The sequence below is a fragment of the Gossypium hirsutum genome, chromosome A12 (genome assembly GCF_007990345.1).
Source record: "Gossypium hirsutum isolate 1008001.06 chromosome A12, Gossypium_hirsutum_v2.1, whole genome shotgun sequence".
Taxonomy (NCBI): Eukaryota; Viridiplantae; Streptophyta; class Magnoliopsida; order Malvales; family Malvaceae; genus Gossypium; species Gossypium hirsutum.
In genome coordinates, this window is record NC_053435.1 from 83,628,486 (window position 1) to 83,649,901 (window position 21,416).

General features: G+C 37.7%; 3 non-coding genes across 3 annotated transcripts; 2 read left to right on the plus strand and 1 right to left on the minus strand.

Moving 5' to 3' along the window:
- The first annotated feature begins 1,295 nt into the window (after positions 1–1,295).
- Positions 1,296–1,402, plus strand: LOC121211986 (small nucleolar RNA R71). Its single transcript, XR_005907199.1, has one exon. It is a non-coding gene; the product is annotated as a small nucleolar RNA R71 (small nucleolar RNA).
- A 5,677-nt stretch (positions 1,403–7,079) lies between these two features.
- Positions 7,080–7,186, plus strand: LOC121211806 (small nucleolar RNA R71). Its single transcript, XR_005907024.1, has one exon. It is a non-coding gene; the product is annotated as a small nucleolar RNA R71 (small nucleolar RNA).
- Positions 7,187–14,877: 7,691 nt separating this feature from the next.
- On the minus strand, positions 14,878–14,983 carry LOC121211976 (small nucleolar RNA R71). The gene has a single exon (XR_005907190.1). It is a non-coding gene; the product is annotated as a small nucleolar RNA R71 (small nucleolar RNA).
- Between the last annotated feature and the right edge of the window lie 6,433 nt (positions 14,984–21,416).

The following is a 21,416-nucleotide window of genomic DNA, read 5'->3' on the forward strand; positions in this document are numbered from 1 at the left end:
CAATGATAACCCTAGGAAATCTAATGGTTTTATCAGCCAATTGAATGCTCATCCTAGTTTGTTTGGGTTTCCCTAGACCTAGTTGCTTAAACAACTTGTAAGGCATAACATTGATACTAGCCCCTAAATTAGCCAACGCATTATTAACATCTAAGCTACCAATTAAACAAGGGATTGTAAAACTCCCTAGATATTTTAGTTTGTTGGGTAGCTTATTCTATAGAATGGCTAAGCAGACCGCGTTCAGCTTCACATGCGATGCTTCATCTAACTTCCGTTTATTTGCTAGAAGCTCTTTTAAAAACTTGACTGCATTGGGCATCTGCAAAAGGGCTTCAATAAATGGTAAGTTAATATGTAGTTTCTTTAAAAGTTAAAGGAATTTACCAAATTGTTCGTCTTAGCGGTCTTTCCTTATCGCATTAGGGTATAGCACACGAGGTTTATATTCTGGACTTACCGATTTTTGTTCGTTTTTGCCTACCTCATTCTTACATTCGCTTACCACCGGTTCTGGCCTCGGTTTTGCCACTAACCCATCCTCATCTTGAAGGGCAATTGCGTTGAGTTGCTTCATTGGGTTAGAGTCAGTGTTTCTTGGCAGACTACCTTGTGGTTGTTCGAAAATCAACTTGGCAAGCTGTCCAATCCGAGTTTCAAGCCCCTGGATTGATGCTTGTTGATTTTTGAGTGCCGTCTTGGTATTCTAAAAACGAGTCTTTGACACAGAGATGAATTTGGTTAGCATCTCCTCAAGGTTCGACTTTTTCTCCTGCTGGTATGGTGGTTGTTGAAAACCCGGAGGATGTTGTGGCCTTTGATTTCCTTGACCGCCCCACGAGAAATTGGGATGGTTCCTCCAACCTATATTATAAGTGTTACTATATGGGTTATTTTAGGATCTAGAGTTATTGTAACCCATATATTGGACTTGTTCCTCCTCAATACTAGGGTTGAAGGGTTGATATTCTGTGCATGCTCCTCCTCCATTCGAATCGCACCTCATCACTGGATGTACCTAAGTAGAACCACACAAACTGTCAATCTTTTTATTTAAGAGTTATACTTGGTTAGATAGCATAGTAACCGCGTCGAGGTTGAAAACACCAGCTGCTTTCGTCGCCTTTGTTCTCATAACTTGCCACTGATAGTTATTCAGTGACATTTCCTCAATAAATTCGTAAGTTGTCTCATGTGTCTTATTATTGATAGTTCCTCCAGTAGCTGCATCAATCATCTGCCGAGTAGAAGGATTCAAGCCATTATGGAACGTTTGAACCTGTAGCCAAAGCGGTAACCCATGGTGAAGGCACCTTCTCAAAAGGTCCTTGTATCTCTCCCATGCATCGTAAAGTGTTTCTAAATCCATCTGCACAAAAAAAGAGATATCATTACATAATTTGGCTGTTTTAGTCGGTGGAAAATATTTTAATAAAAAATTTTCGGTCATTTGTTCCCAAGTAGTGACTGACCATCATGGTAACGAGTTTAACCATTGTTTAGCCTTATTCCTTAACAAAAAGGGAAACAATCGAAGGCGAATAGAGTCATAAAAAGCGTTGGGATCCTCGTCCTGCCAACCATCAAACTGAACAAACTGTTGTATCATTTGAATTGTGTTAGGTTTCAGTTCAAAAATATTTGCAGCAATAGTAGGTCTAACTATACATGACTCAATTCCTGTTAAATTAGGTTTAGCATAATCATACATAGTGCGCGGAGTAGTATTTTGATTAACAGCAATTGCAGGAGCAGCAGATTTTCTTGGTTTTCAGCCATCTCCTCAGTTGTAGTTTGAATATTGTCCTCTTGCTCATTCTTTGTGTATCTTAAGCTTCGCCTTATTTCCCTTTGGTTTCTGCGAACTGTGCGATCGATCTCACTATCAAAAAGTAATGGTCCTGATGGGTTTCTTCTAGTCATAAACTATAAGACCCTGCCAGAAAAAGGGAAAAAGAAGAATTAGTAATAAAAACTAGAATAAAATTTAAATTGCAGTAAAAGTAAATGGCTAAAGTAATAAAAATCGAGTGTTCCTAATATCTTAGTTCCCCGACAACGACGCCAAAAACTTGATACGTGATATTCGTGATAGGTTTTAAATATTTATAATGAATCATTCTTGAAACTAACTATTATCACGATGAAGGCAAGTGTACCTATCGAACAGTAGTATAGCTTTAGCAAGATCGGATTGTCGAACCCAAAGGAACTAAAAGTATTAGTAATGACTGTCTTTTTATTATCTAGCCTAAGAATAATGGGGTTTGCTTTAACTAACTAATTAACTAGATTAAGAGTTTACAGAAAATAGAATTAGGGAATTACTTTTGGAAAAACGATTGAATTAAGACAATACCTAAGGAAAAATCCACCTAGACTTTACTTGTAATTTGTCTTTGAATCAGACGATTTATTCGTTTGACTTGATCCGTAGAAATCCCTAAGTTATATTATTATCCCCCTCCAGACTAACAACGTCTAACCCTAAGTTGAATAATTGAAATCTCTTTCCAATTAACTCCCTAAGGTTGCATTAACTTGATCTATGGATCCCCTTATTAGGTTTCACCCTAATCCGGAAAAATCTTGTCACCCTATCTCTAAGTGTGCAATCAACTCTGATTAATTATGACAAATGTACTCTTAGACAGGGTCTATTCCTCCTCTAAATAAGAGCTTAACTTGAATCAATATCCTGGAATATCAAAACAAGAATTAAGAACACATAATTAAGAACAAGTCAAATAATTATCATACAATTCAGATAATAATAACAAGATTTGTCTTAGGTTTCATTCCCCTTAATTATTTAGGGGTTTTAGTTCATAACTAAAAAGGTAAACATCTCAGAAGAATAATTAATACAAAACATAAAGAAAAACCCAAAACTCCTAAAGGGAAATTGAGGGGAGATCTTCAGTCTTGATGATGAATCTGGCTTCTGAGATGGAACAATTGGCTTTCCTTGAGCATTCATTGCTTCCTCTTCTAGGGCCCCCTTTTCCTCCTCCTGTAGGGTGTATTTATAGGCTTTAGAATGCCTAAGAACCCTCAAAATTGGCCTTTTTCCGAATTGGACTCAATTTGGGCTTGACAGGGACACGCCCGTATGACACGCCCGTGTGCGATTACTTCAGGCCGTGGTCAAGCCTGTTAACTAGGCATGGGCGTGTGGTCCACTCGTGTGAGTCGTGCTTCGATTCTGCCAAATTGACACGGCCGTGTGGTCTGCCCGTGTGAGGAGGTCCAGGCCGGGTTGATTTCGTACGTTGGCCCATTTTCTCCATTTTTGGCCCGTTTCTCGTTCCTTTCACTCTCTTATGCTCACCTAAGTATAAAATATGAAATTAAGGCATTAGGAGCATCGAATGAGCCAAATCTAAGAAAAAATCATCCATAAAATGTGCTAAGCATGGGATAGAAATATGTATAAATTACGGTTTATCAACCCTTTAAATACCTAAGGGGAATGAAACCTAAGACGGATCTTGTTATTATTATCTGAATTGTATGATAAATATTTGACTTGTTCTTAATTATGTGTTCTTAATTCTTGTTTTAATATTCCAGGATATTGATTCAAGTTAATGCGCTTATTCAGAGGAGCAAAAGTCCCTGTCTAAGAGTAAATTTGTCGTAATTAAGCAGAGTTGATTGCACGCCTAGAGATAAGGTGACAAGATTTTGTCGAATTAGGGTGAAACCTAATAAGGGAGTCCATAGATCGAGTTAATGAAACACTAGGGTGTTAATTAGAAAGATATATCAATTAATCAACCTAAGGTTAGATGTTATTAGTCTCGAAAGAGATAATAATATAATTTAGGGATTTCTACGGATCAGGTCAAATGGATAAATTGTCTGATTCAGAGTCAAATAACAAGTGAAGTCTAGGTGGATTTTTCCTTGGGTATTGTCTTAATCAATCGAGTTTTCCCAAAAAAATTCCCCAAATTTCTCTCTGTGCATCCTTAGTTTAGTTAATTAATTTAGATAAAAAATCCCTTAATTTTTAGGCTAGATACTAAAAAAAAAAGTAATTACCAGTACTCTTGGTTCCTTTGGGTTCGACAATTACTAAGTTATATTATTATCTCTCTCGAGACTAACAACGTCTAACCCTAGGTTGAATAATTGAAATCTCTTTCTAATTAACTTCCTAGGGTTGCATTAACTCGATCTATGGATCCCCTTATTAGGTTTCACCCTAATCCGGTAAAGTCTTGTCACCCTATGTCTAGGCGTGCAATCAACTCCGCTTAATTATGACAAATGTACTCTTAAACAAGGTCTATTCCTCATTTGAATAAGAGCTTATCTTAAATCGGTATCCTGGGATATCAAAACCAGAATTAAGAACACATAATTAAGAAAAAGTCAAATATTTATCATACAATTCAGAAAATAATAACAAGATTCGTCTTAGGTTACATTCCCCTTAGTGTAAAAAATGAAATTAAAGCATTAGGAGCATCGAATTCACCAACTCTAATGGAAAATCATCCATAAAATGCGTTAAACATGGGGTAAAAATATGTATAAATTACGGTTTATCACTGACCAACAAATTGATAGATCCAAGGAGTTTTACGATTCCTTGTTTAATTGGTACCTTAAATGTTAAAAATGCTTTGGCTGATTTAGGGGCTAGTATTAATGTCATGCCCACAAAATGTTTAAACAACAAGGTCTTGGGAAACCCAAACAATCTAGGATGAGTATTCAGTTAGCCGATAAAACCATCAGATTTCCTAGAGGTATTATTGAATATGTACTTGTAAAAATTGATGAATTTATATTCCCAATCGATTTTGTTGTTCTAGACATAGAAGGGGGTAGTGACGCACGGCCATGTCGTACGGCCGTGGCGTTTTATCGCAGCTCGTGTTTAGGGGAATCTTTGCCTTGTTTTCACACGACCCTAAGCACGCCCGTGCTCGTGGCCGTGTTCCTGTGGAAAACCTGTATTCAAGAGCTCCGTTAGTAAGTTAGATGTTGAAGACTAAATTTTTAAAGAAGTTAATCCAGTTAGTGCTCGATTTGCCTCCTGAAAAGCGGTTATTTATAGTCTAAGCTTGACTTACCTCTCCGTTGAATAATCATGGTGGTTTGAGGAGTTTATACTCCTCATTCCTGTCATCATTCTCATCAAAATAAGGTTTTAAACGAGTGTTGTTTACCTTAAAAGTGCTGAACTTGGGGTGCCTTACCTCGACCATATCGAATGGAAAGATACTAAGTACCGTAAGAGGGATTTCTTCATTCGGTGTGGTAGTGACAATGTGGGGATCTGCGGCATCTAATAAGACTCTATCTCCAATCTTAAGTTGATTGGGAAAGGTATTGAGCTCGTTCTGTTGTAGATTCAGTTTGTCGGGTGTTCTTGGGTTATGCGTCCGCCATTCATCGAGTTCCTCGATTTGTAATCTTCGATCTTCATGATCAGGTCCTCTATTATTGCTTGAGAATGACTCGTGTGCTTCTTTCAAACTCATTTCCTGTAAAGTAGGTTGTACCATATTGTCAGTTCTAGGAGAATGGGTTAAACGATCACCTTCAATTCCCGATGTGTTACCAGAATTGCGAGCTTGAAGGGTGATTGTTTCCTCTCCCACACGGAGTGTGAGTTCACCTATGCCAACATCAATAATTGTTTTAGTAGTTGCGAAAAAGGGTTTTCGCAGAATTAAAGAAGTGTTGCTATCCTCCTCTATATCTAGAATAATAAAGTCAACGGGAAATATAAATTTATCGATTTTAACTAGTACATCTTCAATAATACCCCTAGGGAACCTTATAGTTTTATCTGCTAATTGAATGCTCATCCTATTTTGTTTGGGTTTCCCGAGACCTAATTGCTTAAATATTTTGTAGGGCATGACGTTAATACTAGCCTCTAAATCAGCTAATGCATTATTAACATCTAAACTACCAATTAAGCAAGGAATTGTAAAACTCTCTGGATCTTTTAGTTTGTTCGGTAGTCTATTTTGGAGAATAGCTGAGCAAACTGCGTTTAGCTCCACGTACGACGTCTCGTCCAACTTCCGTTTATTTTATAAAATTTCCTTTAAAAATTTCATTGCGTTTGGCATCTGCTATAGGGCTTTAATAAACGGTAAGTTAATATGTAATTTTTTTAAGAGTTTAAGGAATTTACCAAATTGTTCATCTGAGCGGTCTTTCCTTGTTGCGTTGGCGTATGGCACACGAGGTTTATATTTGACATTCATTGATTTGTTTTTATTATGACCTACCTCACCTTGACCTTTGCTCACCACAGTTTCTTGCCTTGGTTCTGCCTCGGGCTCAATGAATCATTCTTTATCTTGACATTAATTGCGTTGAGCTGTTCCCTTGGGTTGGGTTCAGTATTACTTGGCAAGCTACCTTGTGGTCGTTCGGAGATTAGTTTGGACAACTGGCCTATCTGAGTTTCGAGCCCTTGGATCTACGCTTGTTGATTTTTAAGTGTTGTCTCGGTGCTCTGAAAACGAGTTTTTGACACCGAAATAAACTTTGAGAGCATCTTTTCAAGGTTTGATTTATTTTCCTATTGGTAGGGTGGTTGTTGGTAGCCTAGAGGTGGCTGTGGTCTTTGATTTCCTTGACCGCTCCACGAGAAATTGGGGTGGTTCCTCCAACCTGCATTGTAAGTGTTACTATATGGATTGTTTTGAGGTTGAGGATTATTACCCATGTAGTTTAATTGCTCGTTATCCATGTTGTGGCCATAGGGTTGGTATTCCGAATGGCTTGTTCCACCTCCACTTACTTCGTACTGTATCACTGGGTGAACCTGTGAAGAACTCAGAAAACCATCAATCCTTTTATTTAAGAGTTCTACCTGATTAGAGAGCATGGTGACCGAATCGACGTTATAAACATCGGCTGTTTTCGTTGGCTTTGTCCTCATGACTTGCCACTGATAGTTATTCAGTGACATCTCCTCTATAAACTCATAGACATCTTCAGGTGTTTTATTATTGATGGTTCCACCAGAAGCTACGTCAACCATTTGTCGAGTCGAAGGATTCCGACCATTATGGAACGTTTGAACCTGTAGCCAAAACGGTAACCCATGGTGAGGGCACCTTCTCAAAAGGTCCTTGTATCTCTCCCATGCATCGTAGAGTGTTTCTAAATCCATCTGCACAAAAGAAGAGATATCATTACGCAATTTAGCCGTTTTAGCTGGTGGAAAATATTTTAGTAAAAATTTTTCGGTCATTTGTTCCCAAGTAGTAATTGACCCTCGTGGTAACGAGTTCAACCACTGTTTAGCTTTGTTCCTCAATGAAAAAGGTAATAACCAAAGACGAATGGCATCATCAGAGACACCATTAATTTTAAATGTATCGCATAGTTCTAAGAAGTTGGCTAAATGAGTATTGGGATCCTCATCCTGCAAACCATCAAACCGAACAAATCGTTGTATCATTTGAATAGTATTAGGTTTTAATTCAAAAGTATTTGCAGCTACAGCAGGTCTAATTACACTCGATTCAATTTCTGTTAAAGAAGGTTTAGCATAATCATACGTAGTGCGTGGTGCAGGATTTTGATTAACCGCAATTGAAGGAGGTACCTGATTGCCTTGGTTTTCAGCCATCTCTAAGGTTGGGGGTTGAGTATCGTCTTCTTGCTTGTTCTCTGTGTATCTAAAGCTTCGCATTATTTTTCTTTGATTTCTGTGAACTGTACAATCAATTTCTTCGTCAAAAAGTAATGGTCCTGACGGATTTCTTCTAGTCATAAACTATAAAAAACCTGCCAAGAGAAGGAAAAAGTAAATTAATAAATAATAATAAATTAAAGTGCACGAAAAATAAATGGCTAAAGTAATAAAAATTGAGTGTTCCTAATATTTCAGTTCCCTGGTAACGGCGCCAAAAACTTGATCGCGTGATTTCGTGATAGCTTTTAAATATTTATAATTACTCGTTCTTGAATTAACAATTATCGCGATGTAGGCAAGTGTACCTATCGAACAGTAGTATAGTTTTAGCAAGACCGGATTGTCGAACCCAAAGGAACTAAAAGTACTAGTAATGACTGTCTTTTTATTATCTAGCCTAAAAATAAAGAGGCTTTTGTTTTAACTAACTAATAATCTAAACTAAGAACGCACAGAGAATGGAATTGTGGAATGGCTTTTAGAAAAATCAATTGAATGAAGACAATACCTAAGGAAAAATCCACCTAGACTATACTTGTTATTCTGGCTCCGAATCAGACGATTTATTCATTTAACTTGTTCCGTAGAGATCCCTAAGTTATGTTATTATCCCTAATCAAGACTAATAACGTTTAATCCTTAGATTGAATAACCGAGACTTTTCTCTAATTAACACTCTAGGGTTGCATTAACTCGATCTATGGATCCCCTTATTAGGTTTCACCCTAATCCGGTAAAATCTTGTCACCCTATGTCTAGGCGCGCAATCAACTCCGCTTAATTATGACAAATGTACTCTTAAACAGGGTCTATTCCTCATCTGAATAAGAGCTTATCTTGAATCGGTATCCTGGGATATCAAAACAAGAATCAAGAACACATAATTAAGAACAAGTCAAATATTTATCATACAATTCAGAAAATAATAACAAGATTCGTCTTAGGTTACATTCCCTTAGGTATTTAGAGGATTTAGTTCATAACTAAATAAGAAAACATCTCAGAATAATAAAGAATACAAAACATAAAGAAAACCCAAAACTCCTGAAGGGAAATTAAGGAGAGATATTCAGTCTTGATGATGAATCCGACTTCTGAGATGAATCAATCAGCTTTCTTGGAGTAATTCCTTACCCCCTACTCTGTCCTCCATTTTTTTCCTTCTCGAGGGTGTATTTATAAGCTTTGGAATGCCTAAAAGCCCTCAAAATTAGCCTTTTCCGAATTGGACTCAACTTGGACTTGGCAGGGACACGCCCGTATGACATGCCCGTGTGCGATTACTTCAGGCCGTGCTCGAGCCTGCCAAATTGACACGGCCGTGTGTTCTGCTCGTGTGAGGAGGTCCAGGCCATGTTGATTTGGTACTTTGGCCTATTTTCCCCGTTTTTGGCCCGTTTCTAGTTCCTTTTGCTCTCCTATGCTCTCCTAAGGGTAAAACATGAAATTAAAGCATTAGGAGCATCGAATTCACCAATTCTAATAGAAAATCATCCATAAAATGCGTTAAACATTGGGTAAAAATATGTATAAATTATGGTTTATCACTGACCAACAAATTGAAAGATCCAAGGAGTTTTACAATTCCTTTTTTAATTGGTAGCTTAAATGTTTAAAATGCTTTGGCTGATTTAGGGGCTAGTATTAATGTCATGCCCTACAAAATGTTTAAACAACTAGGTCTTGAAAAACCCAAACAAACTAGGATGAGTATTCAGTTAGCTGATAAAACTATCAGATTTCCTACAGGTATCATTGAAGATGTACTTGTAAAAATTGATGAATTTATATTCCTAATCGATTTTGTTGTTCTAGACATAGAAGATGGTAGTGACGCACCTCTAACTCTAGGAAGGCCCTTTTTATCAACTGTTAGAACCATTATTGATGTTGGTATAGGTGAACTCATACTTCGTGTGGGTGATGACTCAATTACTCTTCAAGCTCGTAATCCTTTTAATACTGACCATGTAGTGCAACCTTCTTTACAGGAAACACGTTCGAAGAGCACACATGAGCCTTGTTCAAGTAACAACAAAGAACCCATCTATGAAGAACGAAGGCTGCAAATCGAGGAACTAGATGAATGGTGAACACATAAACCAAGGACATACAATAAACCAAAGCCACGCCATGACGACCTCAATATTTCACCAAATCAACTTAAGGTTGGAGACAAAGTACTACTAGATGTAGTAGACCCTCGTATTGCCACTCTTGAACCTAACGGAGCAATCCATCATACGGTACTCAGCATTTTTCCATACGGTACAGTCAAGGTAATTCATCCCAAATTCAACACTTTTAAGGTAAATAGTACCTTTCTAAAACCTTACTTTGATGAAATTGATAGCAAGAACGAGGAGTGTAAACTCCTCGCACCACCACGACCATGCAAAAAGGAGGTAAGTCGAGCTTAGACTCTAAATAAGCACTTCTCGAGAGGCAACCCAAGCACTAACAGTATGGATTTCTTTAAAATTTTAGTTTTTAACATCTAATCACTAACTGAGTCCTTGAAACACAGGTTTAATAATCCACACGGCCAGGCAAATGGACGTACCCTATGCTGTGCTCACACCATGTGTGGAGACACGACCGTGTGAAAATAGGGCAAAATTTTTCCCCAACACGAGATGCGGTAAGTTGCCACGGCCGTGCAACATGGCCGTGGGCGAGTTTGTCAAAACAAAACGGGCGTGCGACACGCCCGTGTCTAGAGCCGTGCAACACGGCCGTGTGCACAGACATGTCCAAAAGACACGGGTATGGGACAAGTTTTAGACGGGCCCGAATTTGAAAATCACAATAAACACGAGCTGAAATAAGGGCACACAGGTGTGCCCCACGACCGTGTGCCCAAAATCTATATAAACCCCTCACTATTCATCATCGCCTTCCCCAAAATCCCTAACCCTAGCTGCGCAACTCTTGCCTACGCCTTCCTGCCACGCTCGTGCGCCAACCACAACACCATCATCGACGACCTAAGCTCCTTCATCTACCAAGCTCTTACGTTTGTTCATTCTTTTCTCTTCATTTTGTTTACTAATTTGTTTTTTTTCTTATTTTATTTGACTGTTTTCATAGTTATAATGATAGTTCTTTGCCATTTTTTATGATACATTCATTCATTATCATTCCCATATGCATTCATCCACTAGTTATTTCCTTCAACATCATTCTCGTCTTTGTATTCATAATAATGATTTGATATATCTATTAGGACTTGGATTGTTTTTCAGTAGATTTTTCATTTAGTCAAAAAACCCCTATGAAGTAGTGTTATTTAGTTTTAACATACTTGCATGCCTTTCCATTCGTGGGGATTATTCTTATAACTTCATGTTTTCATAGCATATACCATGTCAAACCCACAGGGTAAGAAAACCGTTGTCCTTACCTTGAAGAAGAGGAAAGGAGCAGCGTCATCCTCGGGCTCTACAAAAGAGATCAAGCACCCCTATATTCAGTTTCCCTTAGGACCCCAGGAAGAACTCTTTTAGATACTTTGGGCCCGACCTTTAGTTGTGGGCCACTGTATTGACTGGGCCTCACTTGAACAAGTCTAACTGGTTGACGCGGTCAGAGCCCTTCTGTCGACTGATCCATGGGAGCTCTTCTTTGGGATCATCGAGCTGACGTACCTCGAGCTTACCCTGGAACTCTGTTCGACCTTTCACTTCCAAACCGTTATGACAGATTTTGATGATCCAGGAACCGTCTAGTTCTGCCTTGGTGTTTTGGTTCACCAATTGAGCGTACCTGTGGAATCGCACTGGGACTGTACACGGAGGAGTTCATGGACGACAACGAACTCCACACCTTCCATCGACATGTCCACTATTCTCCTTCGAAGCGTTGGAGTGCCTTAATCCCTGACTCGGCCATCTATGATCCTAGCCGCTCTAAGGTATCAGCTCTTTCCCCATCTCTACGGTACCTACACGCCATCTTGGCCCACACTCTGACAGGACTGTGAGAGAGCACCGGCATCCTCAACACTCACAACGCCTATTTCTTGTGGAGCATGGTGAACGGGCATGTCTTCGACCTTGCCTATTTTATTGCCCTCGCCATTCGCCATTAGACGGAGTAGAATAGGAGACGACTCGTCTTCATTAGCCCCTATGTGACTAGACTGTCACGGTACTTTGGGCTCCTCAACATAGCAGCACAATCATCCTCCCTCACCCTCATCGGCCGGATGTCCCCACAGGGCATCTTGAGTATGCTACATATGAGGATGATTGAGAAATGACGTGGAACCTACCCTCCTCAGTACCGCCTCGTCTAGTCCACCGAAGAGGAGGACCCAGAGGACATTACTGATGATGTCCCTCCACGTCATGAGGATCAACCGTCTCAGCCACCACCCATCCATCGTCTAGTTCATGCGGCAGCTTCATACTTTGACATTTCTGAGTTCCTTACTCAATTTGAGTAGCGGTGTTTTTAGCGCTTTGATCACATTGATGCTACTCTTCATCAGATTTGTTAGCACCTTCACATCTTATCGCCACCACCACCTCGCGAACCATCCAATGATGACGATGTTTAAAGACTTTTTATTTTTTATATTTATTTTCACTTTTATCTTTATTTATCTTCTTAAAGTACTTTTTATTTTATTTTCCTTTACTACTATTTCATTTTAGGTTTTATAATTTTTATTGAACAATTTATAGTTCCGGCTATTTCATTACGAGTAATTATGCTTCTCTATATTTCCTAAAGAGTTCTTGATGTTATCACAGTTATAAAGAGCTCCAAAGCTCATCATCACTTAAAAACTCGAAACTTCACTGGAAAAGGTTCTCCACGACTGCCATGTCCTGGCCGACCACCACGATAACCTCTTCGCTGGACACTGTGGTTGTGGAACCCAACCTCTACCCCCACCGGAGTATCCTCATCCAATCTTATCATTGCCTTGGCCGATTATTCTCCATACCTCCAATTCAAGGAGCCCATTCATCATTCAGGAAGTTTCACTTCTCTCCCTATCTTATGATCTTATATCTATATTGTTGTAGACCTATTTTGGTACATTGAGGACAACGTACATCTTAAGTGTAGAGGGATTGATAAACCGTAATTTATACATATTTTTACCCCATGCTTAATACATTTTATGGATGATTTTTCCTTAGAATTGGTGAATTCGATGCCCCTAATGCCTTAATTTCATGTTTTATACTTAGGTGAGCATAGGAGAGCGAAAGAAACGAGAAACGGGCCAAAAACGGAGAAAATGGGCCAACGTATGAAATCAATACGGCCTGGACTTCCTCACACGGGCAGACCACACGACCGTGTCAATTTGGCAGAATCGAAGCAAGACTCACACGGGTAGAACACACGCTCGTGCCATTGTAACAGGCTCGAGCATGGCCTGAAGTAATCGCACACGGGCGTGTCACACAAGCGTGTCCCTGTCGAGCCCAAGTTGAGTCCAATTCGAAAAAGGCCAATTTTGAGGGTTCTTAGGCATTTCAAAACCTATAAATACACCCTAAAGGAGGAGAAAAAGAGGGGGCACAGGGAAGAAGGAAGGAATTACTCGAAGAAAGCCGATTGATCCATCTCAGAAGTCAGATTCATCATCAAGACTGAAGATCTCCCCTCAATTTCCCTTCAGGAGTTTTGGGTTTTCTTTATGTTTTGTATTCATTACTCTTCTGAGATGTTTTCCTTTTTAGTTATGAACTAAATCCCCTAAATACCTAAAGGGAATCAAACCTAAGACAAATCTTGTTATTATTTCCTGAATTGTATGACAAATATTTGACTTGTTCTTAATTATGTGTTCTTAATTCTTGTTTTGATATTCCAAGATATTGATTCAAGTTAAGCTCTTATTCAGATGAGGAATAGACCCTGTCTAAGAGTACAATTGTCATAATTAAGTGGAGTTGATTGCACGTCTAGAGATAAGGTGACAAGATTTTGTCGGATTAGGGTGAAACCTAATAAGGGGATCCATAGGTCGAGTTAATGCAACCCTAGGAAGTTAATTAGAAAGAGATTTCAATTATTCAACCTAGGGTTAGATGTTGTTAGTCTCGAGAGAGATAATAATATAACTTAGTGATTTCTACGGATCAAGTCAAATGAATAAATCGTCTGATTCAGAGTCAGAATAACAAGTGAAGTCTAGGTGGATTTTTCCTTAGGTATTGTCTTACTTCAATCGTTTTCCAAAAGTAATTCTCCAATTCTCTTTCCTGTGAATTCTTAGTTTTGTTAATTAGTTAGTTAAAACAAACCCCATTATTCTTAAGCTAAATAATAAAAAGACAGTCATTACTAGTACTTTAGTTCCTTTGGGTTTGACAATCCAGTCTTGCTAAAACTATACTACTGTTTGATAGGTACACTTGCCTACATCATGATAATAGTTAGTTTTAAGAATGATTAATTATAAATTTATAAAACTTTTCACACAAAATCACGATCAAGTTTTTGGTGTCGTTGCCAGGGAACTAAGATATTAGGAACACTCAATTTTTATTACTTTAGCCATTTATTTTTCTTGCAAGTTAATTTTATTTTATTTTTATTATTATTTACTAATTTACTGTTTCTTTCTCTTGGCAGGTTTTTATAGTTTATGACTAGAATAAACCCGTCAGGACCACTACTTTTTAACGAAAAAATCGATCACACAGCTCGCAGAAACCAAAGAGAAATAAGGTGAAGCCTAAGATACATAGAGGAAGAGCAAGAGGATGATATCTCAACTACGACCGAGGAGATGACTAAAAATCAAGACAATCAGCTACCTCTTGCGATACCCGCTGAACTAGCAAATCAGAAGCCTGTTCCTCGTACTATGTCTGATTATGCTAAACCTACTTTGATAGGAACTGAGTCAAGTATAGTAAGGCCTGCTATTGCTGCGAATAATTTTGAACTCAAACCTAACACTATTCAAATGATACAGCAATTTGTTCAGTTTGATGGTTTGCAGGATGAGGATCCAAACACTCACTTGGCAAATTTCTTAGAATTCTGCGATACATTTAAAATTAATGGCATTTCTGACGATGCCATTCATCTTCGGTTATTCCCTTTTTCATTGAGGAACAAAGATAAATAGTGGTTGAACTCGTTACCACGAGGGTCGATTACTACTTGGGAACAAATGACCAAAAATTATTTATTAAAATATTTCCCGCCGGCTAAAACGGCCAAATTACGTAATGATATCCCTTCGTTTGTGCAGATGAACTTAGAAACTTTTTACGATGCATGGGAGAGATACAAGGACCTACTGCAAAGGTGTCCTCACCATGGATTACCTCTATGGTTGCAAGTTCAAAAATTCTACAATGGTGTGAACCCCTCGACAAGACAGATGATTGATGCAGCAGCCGGGGGAACCATCAACAACAAAACACCTGAAGAGGCTTACTAATTTATTGAAGATATGTCACTGAATAACTATCAGTGGCAAGTCATGAGGACTAAGCCAACTAAAACAACAGGTGTTTATAACATCGATTTGGTTACTATGCTATCAGACCAGGTAGAACTTCTAAATAAAAAGATTGATGGTTTACTTGGTTCTTCGCAGGTTCATCGAGTAATACACTGTGAAGTCAGTGGAGATGGATCAAGCAATTCACAATATCAATTCTATGGCCACAACATGGAGAACGAACAATTAAATTACATGGGTAATAATCCTTGATCTCAAAATAATCCTTATAGCAATACTTATAATGCAAGTTGGACGAACTATCCAAATTTCCCCTGGGGTGGTCAAGGGAATCAAAGACCATAGAATCATCCGGGTTTTCAACAACCACCTTATCAACAGGAAAAGAAACCTAACCTTTAAGAGATGCTATCTAAATTTATCTCGGTGTCAGAAACTTGTTTCCACAACACCGAGACAGCACTTAAAAATCAACAAGCGTCGATCCAAGGGCTCGAAACTCAGATAGGCCAGTTGTCAAAACTAATCTCCGAACGACCACAAGGTACCTTGCCAAGTAATACTGAACCCAAGGGAACAGCTCAACTCAATTAATGTTCAAGATAAATAATGATTCATTGAGCCTGAGCCAGAACCGAGGCAAAAAACTGTGGCGAGCAGAGGTCAAAGTGAGGTAGGTCATAATAAAAACAAATCAGTGAATGTCGAATATAAACCTCGTGTGTCATACCCCAGCGCGACAAGGAAAGACTGCTCAGATGAACAATTTGGTAAATTCCTTAAACTCTTAAAAAAATACACATTAACTTACCGTTTATTGAAGCTCTATCACAGATGCCAAACGCAATGAAATTTTTAAAGGAGCTTTTAGCAAAGAAGCGGAAGTTGGACGAGGCGTCGCATGTGGAGCTAAACGTAGTTTGTTCAGCTATTCTGTAGAATAAGCTACCCAACAAACTAAAAGATCTAGGGAGTTTTAAAATTCCTTGCTTAATTGGTAGTTTAGATGTTACTAATGCATTAGCTGATTTAGGGGCTAGTATTAACGTCATACCCTACAAAATGTTCAAACAATTAGGTCTTGGGAAACCCAAACAGACTAGGATGAGCATTCAATTAGCAGATAAAACTATAAGATTTCCTAGGGGTATTATTGAATATGTGCCAGTTAAAATCGATAAATTTATAGTTCCAGTTGACTTCATTGTTCTAGACATAGAGGAGGATAGCAACACTCCTTTGATTTTAGCAAGGCCCTTTTTAGCAACTGCAAAAATGATTATTGATGTTGGCACGGTGAGCTCACACTTCGTGTGGGAGACGAAACAATCACCCTTCAAGCTCGCAATTCTGACAACACATCAGAAATTGAAGGTGATCGCTAAACCATTCTATTGAAACTGACAATATGGTGCAACCTACTTTGCAGGAAATGAGTCTGAAGGAAGTACATGAGCCATTCTCACACAATAGTAGAGGACCTATTCATGAAGATCGAATGCTACAAATCGAGAAGCTAGATGAATGGCAGACGCATAGAGAACCAACGATAAACCAAAACTACGCCAGAATGAGCTCAATACCTTCCCAAATCAACTTAAGGTTGGAGATAAAGTTTCATTAGATGCCGCAGATCCTCATATTATCACTACCAAACCGAATAAAAAAATCCCTCTTACGGTACTTGGCATTTTCTCATTCGGTACAATCGAGGTAAGTCATCCCAAGTTCGACACTTTTAAGGTAAACAACACTCGTCTAAAACCTTATTTTGATGAGAATGATTGTAGGAATGAGGAGTATAAACTCCTCGAACCACCATGACCATTCAATGGAGAGGTAAGTCGAGCTTAGACTATAAATAAGCGCTTCTTGGAAGGCAACCCTAGCACTAACTATATTTACTTCTTTAAATTTTAGTATTTAACACCTAACTTACTAACAAAGCTCTTGAATACAGGTTTACCACACAGACACGGCCAAGCACACGGGCGTCCCTTAGGCCATGTGGAAACAGGGCAAAGATTTTCCCCAGCAAGGGCTACGATAAATAGCCATGGCCGTGCGACATGGCTATGGGCGAACTCGCCAAAACAACATGGTCGTGCGACACACCCATGTTTTGAAATTATGGGAGAACCTGTCAATTTAACACGGGCGTACAGATTCATACACGGGCATTGAAGAAGTAACGGGAAATGACACGGCCGTGCAACATGGCCGTGTACACCAATGCGCCTAATTTCAAACATTACGAAACGCACAAGCTGAGCTTAGAGCACACGGGTGTGCCCTACGGCCGTGTGCCCCCATTTCTGTATAAACACCTATTATTTATTTTATTTTATTTTTATCTCTATATTTTGAAATTATTTTTTTATTTTATTTTATTTCTTTTTAATACTATTTTATTCTAAGTTTTTGCAACTTTTATTCTTCGGTTATTTTATTACGCGTAATTATGCTTCAGTATAGCGCCTAAAAAGTTCCTGATTTTATCACAGTTATAAATAGCTTTTCAGCTCATCATCACATGGGAACTAAAAACTCCACCGGGAAAGTTTCTTCACGACTGCCATGTCCTGCTCGACCAAGACCATAGCCAACTTCAGATATAATATTCTTTTGGCGTATGACTTATGGACTAATGAACCTCTACCACCGCCGGAGTATCCTCCTCCACCCTCACGCCGATTATTCTCCAAAAAATCCAGTTCAAGGAAATTCATTCATCCCTCAGGAAGTTTAACTTCTCCCCCTATCTTATTTTCTTTTATATATATATATATCTTTGTACATTGAGGGCAATGTACATCTTTAGTGTGGGGGGTATTCATTTCACTATCAGAAAAATCCCTGAATGATTGCCTTGTTCTCTTGAAAGCTCTCATATCATGTTTAGGATAAATTTTGATTGATTTATGACTTTTATTGATATATCTTGAACTAAAACAAAGGCATTTATGAATTGATTGTTTAAACTTTAAGACATCAGGGAATTAAGCATGATAAGTTGATTTTTGAAGAAAAAACTTTTTGGTTGTTTCCCTAAGTTTAGGTATTATCTTGAGTTGGAATTCACAAGTTTAAACATCAAAAAGTCATAGTTTTTGTGAGATCTTGAGCCTTCAGAGCATCTATTATTTCTTTCATGCTCACTTTCATTATGAGTGCATTAGTATTGAATTGTTATTCTAGAACTTGCTTGATTATGCATGTCAAGACCACACCATTTGATTTGATATGTCAAAATGAAAAAGGCACTGAGGTTTAACCCACTCACTCCACAAAAGCATACCTTCACAATTAACCCTTAGTGAACCCCATTGAGCCTAACAACCCATTCATTGATGTACCCTCAATATTAACCCATAACTCATTATTGTTGAAATCCGATAAATTAATTTGATCCCTATTTTTGTCGAGATTTGAGTTGGAATAGTTGCTTAGCTATGTTTTATTCTATTTTGTAAAAAAAAGAATACATGTATACATCTTAGTAGTAGTGATCTTCTGAGCTAAAGAGTTAAATTTCATATTCTGGAAAAAAAGCTCTGTTGTACGCAATTGATGACTAGCCATTTCTCTAGCTAGGAAATTCTTCAATTTAATCTCGATTCTAACATTTTCTTTTAGCTTGTGACCACACCCTCTAACTAAAGCCACATTACAACCCTCTAAAGACCTTTTGACTGATGTTTCATCTCAATTTATAGTGGTGGAGATTTGATTTTCATGCAAGCCTATGGTAATGACTTTTCATTATTAACTATTGAGTGATTCATTTATTATCCTTAAACACCTCGAGTGATTTAAGTGAATCCTTAATGAGGATGTGAAACTCTGTGACATTTTGAATCAAAGGTAATTACTTAGACGAGAGGAAGGCACCTATGTTTTCATGATAAAATACTCAATTTGGAATGTTTGAAACTTTGATGTTCTTTCAGTTGAATTTTCAATGTATGATTACCTATAGATTATTTTGAGATATTAACGATAGAAATTATAAGTTAAGAAGAATTTATTTTGATTATGAGTTGAGAATTTTGCTTGAGGACAAGCAAATACTTAAGTGTGGGGGTATTTGATAAACCATAATTTATACATATTTTTACCCCATGCTTAATATATTTTATGGATGATTTTTCCTTAGAATTGGTGAATTTGATGCTCCTAATGCCTTAATTTCATGTTTTATACTTACGTGAGCATAGAAGAGCGAAAGGAACGAGAAACGGGCCAAAAACAGAGAAAATGGGCTAACGTACGAAATCAACACGGCCTGGCCTTCCTCACACGGGAAGACCACACGGCCGTGTCAATTTGGCAGAATCGAAGCACGACTCACACGGGTAGAACACACACCCGTGGCATTCTAACAGGCTCGAGCACGGCCTGAAGTAATCGCACACGAGCGTGTCACACGGGGCATGTCCCTGTCGAGCCCAAATTGAGTCCAATTCGGAAAAGGCCAATTTTGAGGGTTCTTAGGCATTCCAAAGCCTATAAATACACCCTAAAGGAGGAGAAAAAGAGGGGGCACAGGGAAGAAGGAAGGAATTACTCGAAGAAAGCCGATTGATCCATCTCAGAAGTCAGATTCATCATCAAGACTGAAGATCTCCCCTCAATTTCCCTTCAGGAGTTTTGGGTTTTCTTTATGTTTTGTATTCATTATTCTTCTGAGATGTTTTCCTTTTTAGTTATGAAATAAATCCCTTAAATACCTAAGGGGAATGGAACCTAAGACAAATCTTGTTATTATTTTCTGAATTGTATGATAAATATTTGACTTGTTCTTAATTATGTGTTCTTAATTCTTTTTTTGATATTCCAGGATATTGATTCAAGTTAAGCTCTTATTCAGATGAGGAATAGACCCTGTCTAAGAGCACAATTGTCATAATTAAGTGGAGTTGATTGCGCGCCTAGAGACAGGGTGACAAGATTTTGTCGGATTAGGGTGAAACCTAATAAGGCGATTCATAGATCGAGTTAATGCAACCCTAGGATGTTAATTAGAAAGAGATTTCAATTATTCAACCTAGGGTTAGACGTTATTAGTCTCGAGAGAGATAATAATATAACTTAGGGATTTCTATGGATCAAGTCAAATGAATAAAAATCGTCCGATTCGGAGTCAGAATAACAAGTGAAGTCTAGATGGATTTTTCCTTAGGTATTGTCTTAATTCAATCATTTTCCAAAAGTAATTCCCCAATTCTATTTCCTGTAAATTCTTAGTTTAGTTAATTAGTTAGTTAAAACAAATCCCATTATTCTTAGGCTAAATAATAAAAAGACAGTCATTACTAGTACTTTTAGTTCCTTTGGGTTCGACAATCCGGTCTTGCTAAAACTATACTACTGTTCGATAGGTACACTTGCCTACATTGTGATAATAGTTAGTTTCAAGAACGATTAATTATAAATTTATAAAACTTATCACCCAAAATCACGATCAGTGATATTTATATCAGTATCAGAAAAATCCTTAAATTTTGTCTTATTCTCATGTGATCTTCTCATATCATTATTAGAATGAATTTGATTAATTTATGATTTTTATTGATATGCCTTGAATTAAAACATAGGCATTCATGCATTGACTATTTAAACTTTAAGGGAATTAGAGAATCAAGCATGATAAGTTGATTTTTTTTTAGAATTAAAAAATTTTTAGGTTGTTTCCCCAAGTATAGGTATTATCTTGAGTTGAAATTCACAGGTTTAACATCAAAAAGCCATAATTTTTTGTGAGATCTTGAGCCTTTAGAGCATATATTATTTCTTTCATGCTCACTTTTAGTGTTGCTTTGAGTGTGTCAATACCGAATCGTTATTCTAGAACTTGCTTGATTATGCAAGTCAAAACCACACCATTGATTTGTTATGTCGAGATGATAAAGGCACTTAGGTTTAACTCACTTACTCCATAAAAGCCTACCCTTACAATTAACCCTTAGTGAACCCCTTTGAGCCTAACAAGCCATTCATTGATTTACCCTCAATATTAACCCATAACCCATTATTGTTGAAATCCCCTAATTTGATCCCTATTTTTGTCGAGATTTGATTTAAATTAATTGCTTAACTATGTTTTATTTTTCGTTGTAATAATTAGCAAAATTCTATATTATTTTACTCATTCTAAAAAAAATGCATTCATATTAGTAGTAATTCTTTGTTTTTGAGCCTAAGTTTTTAAACTTCTTATCTCATGAAGAAAAGCTCAATTCTAGGATTTTTCTAATTAAAAATATAATTTCTCAAGTTGTTGTATTTTTC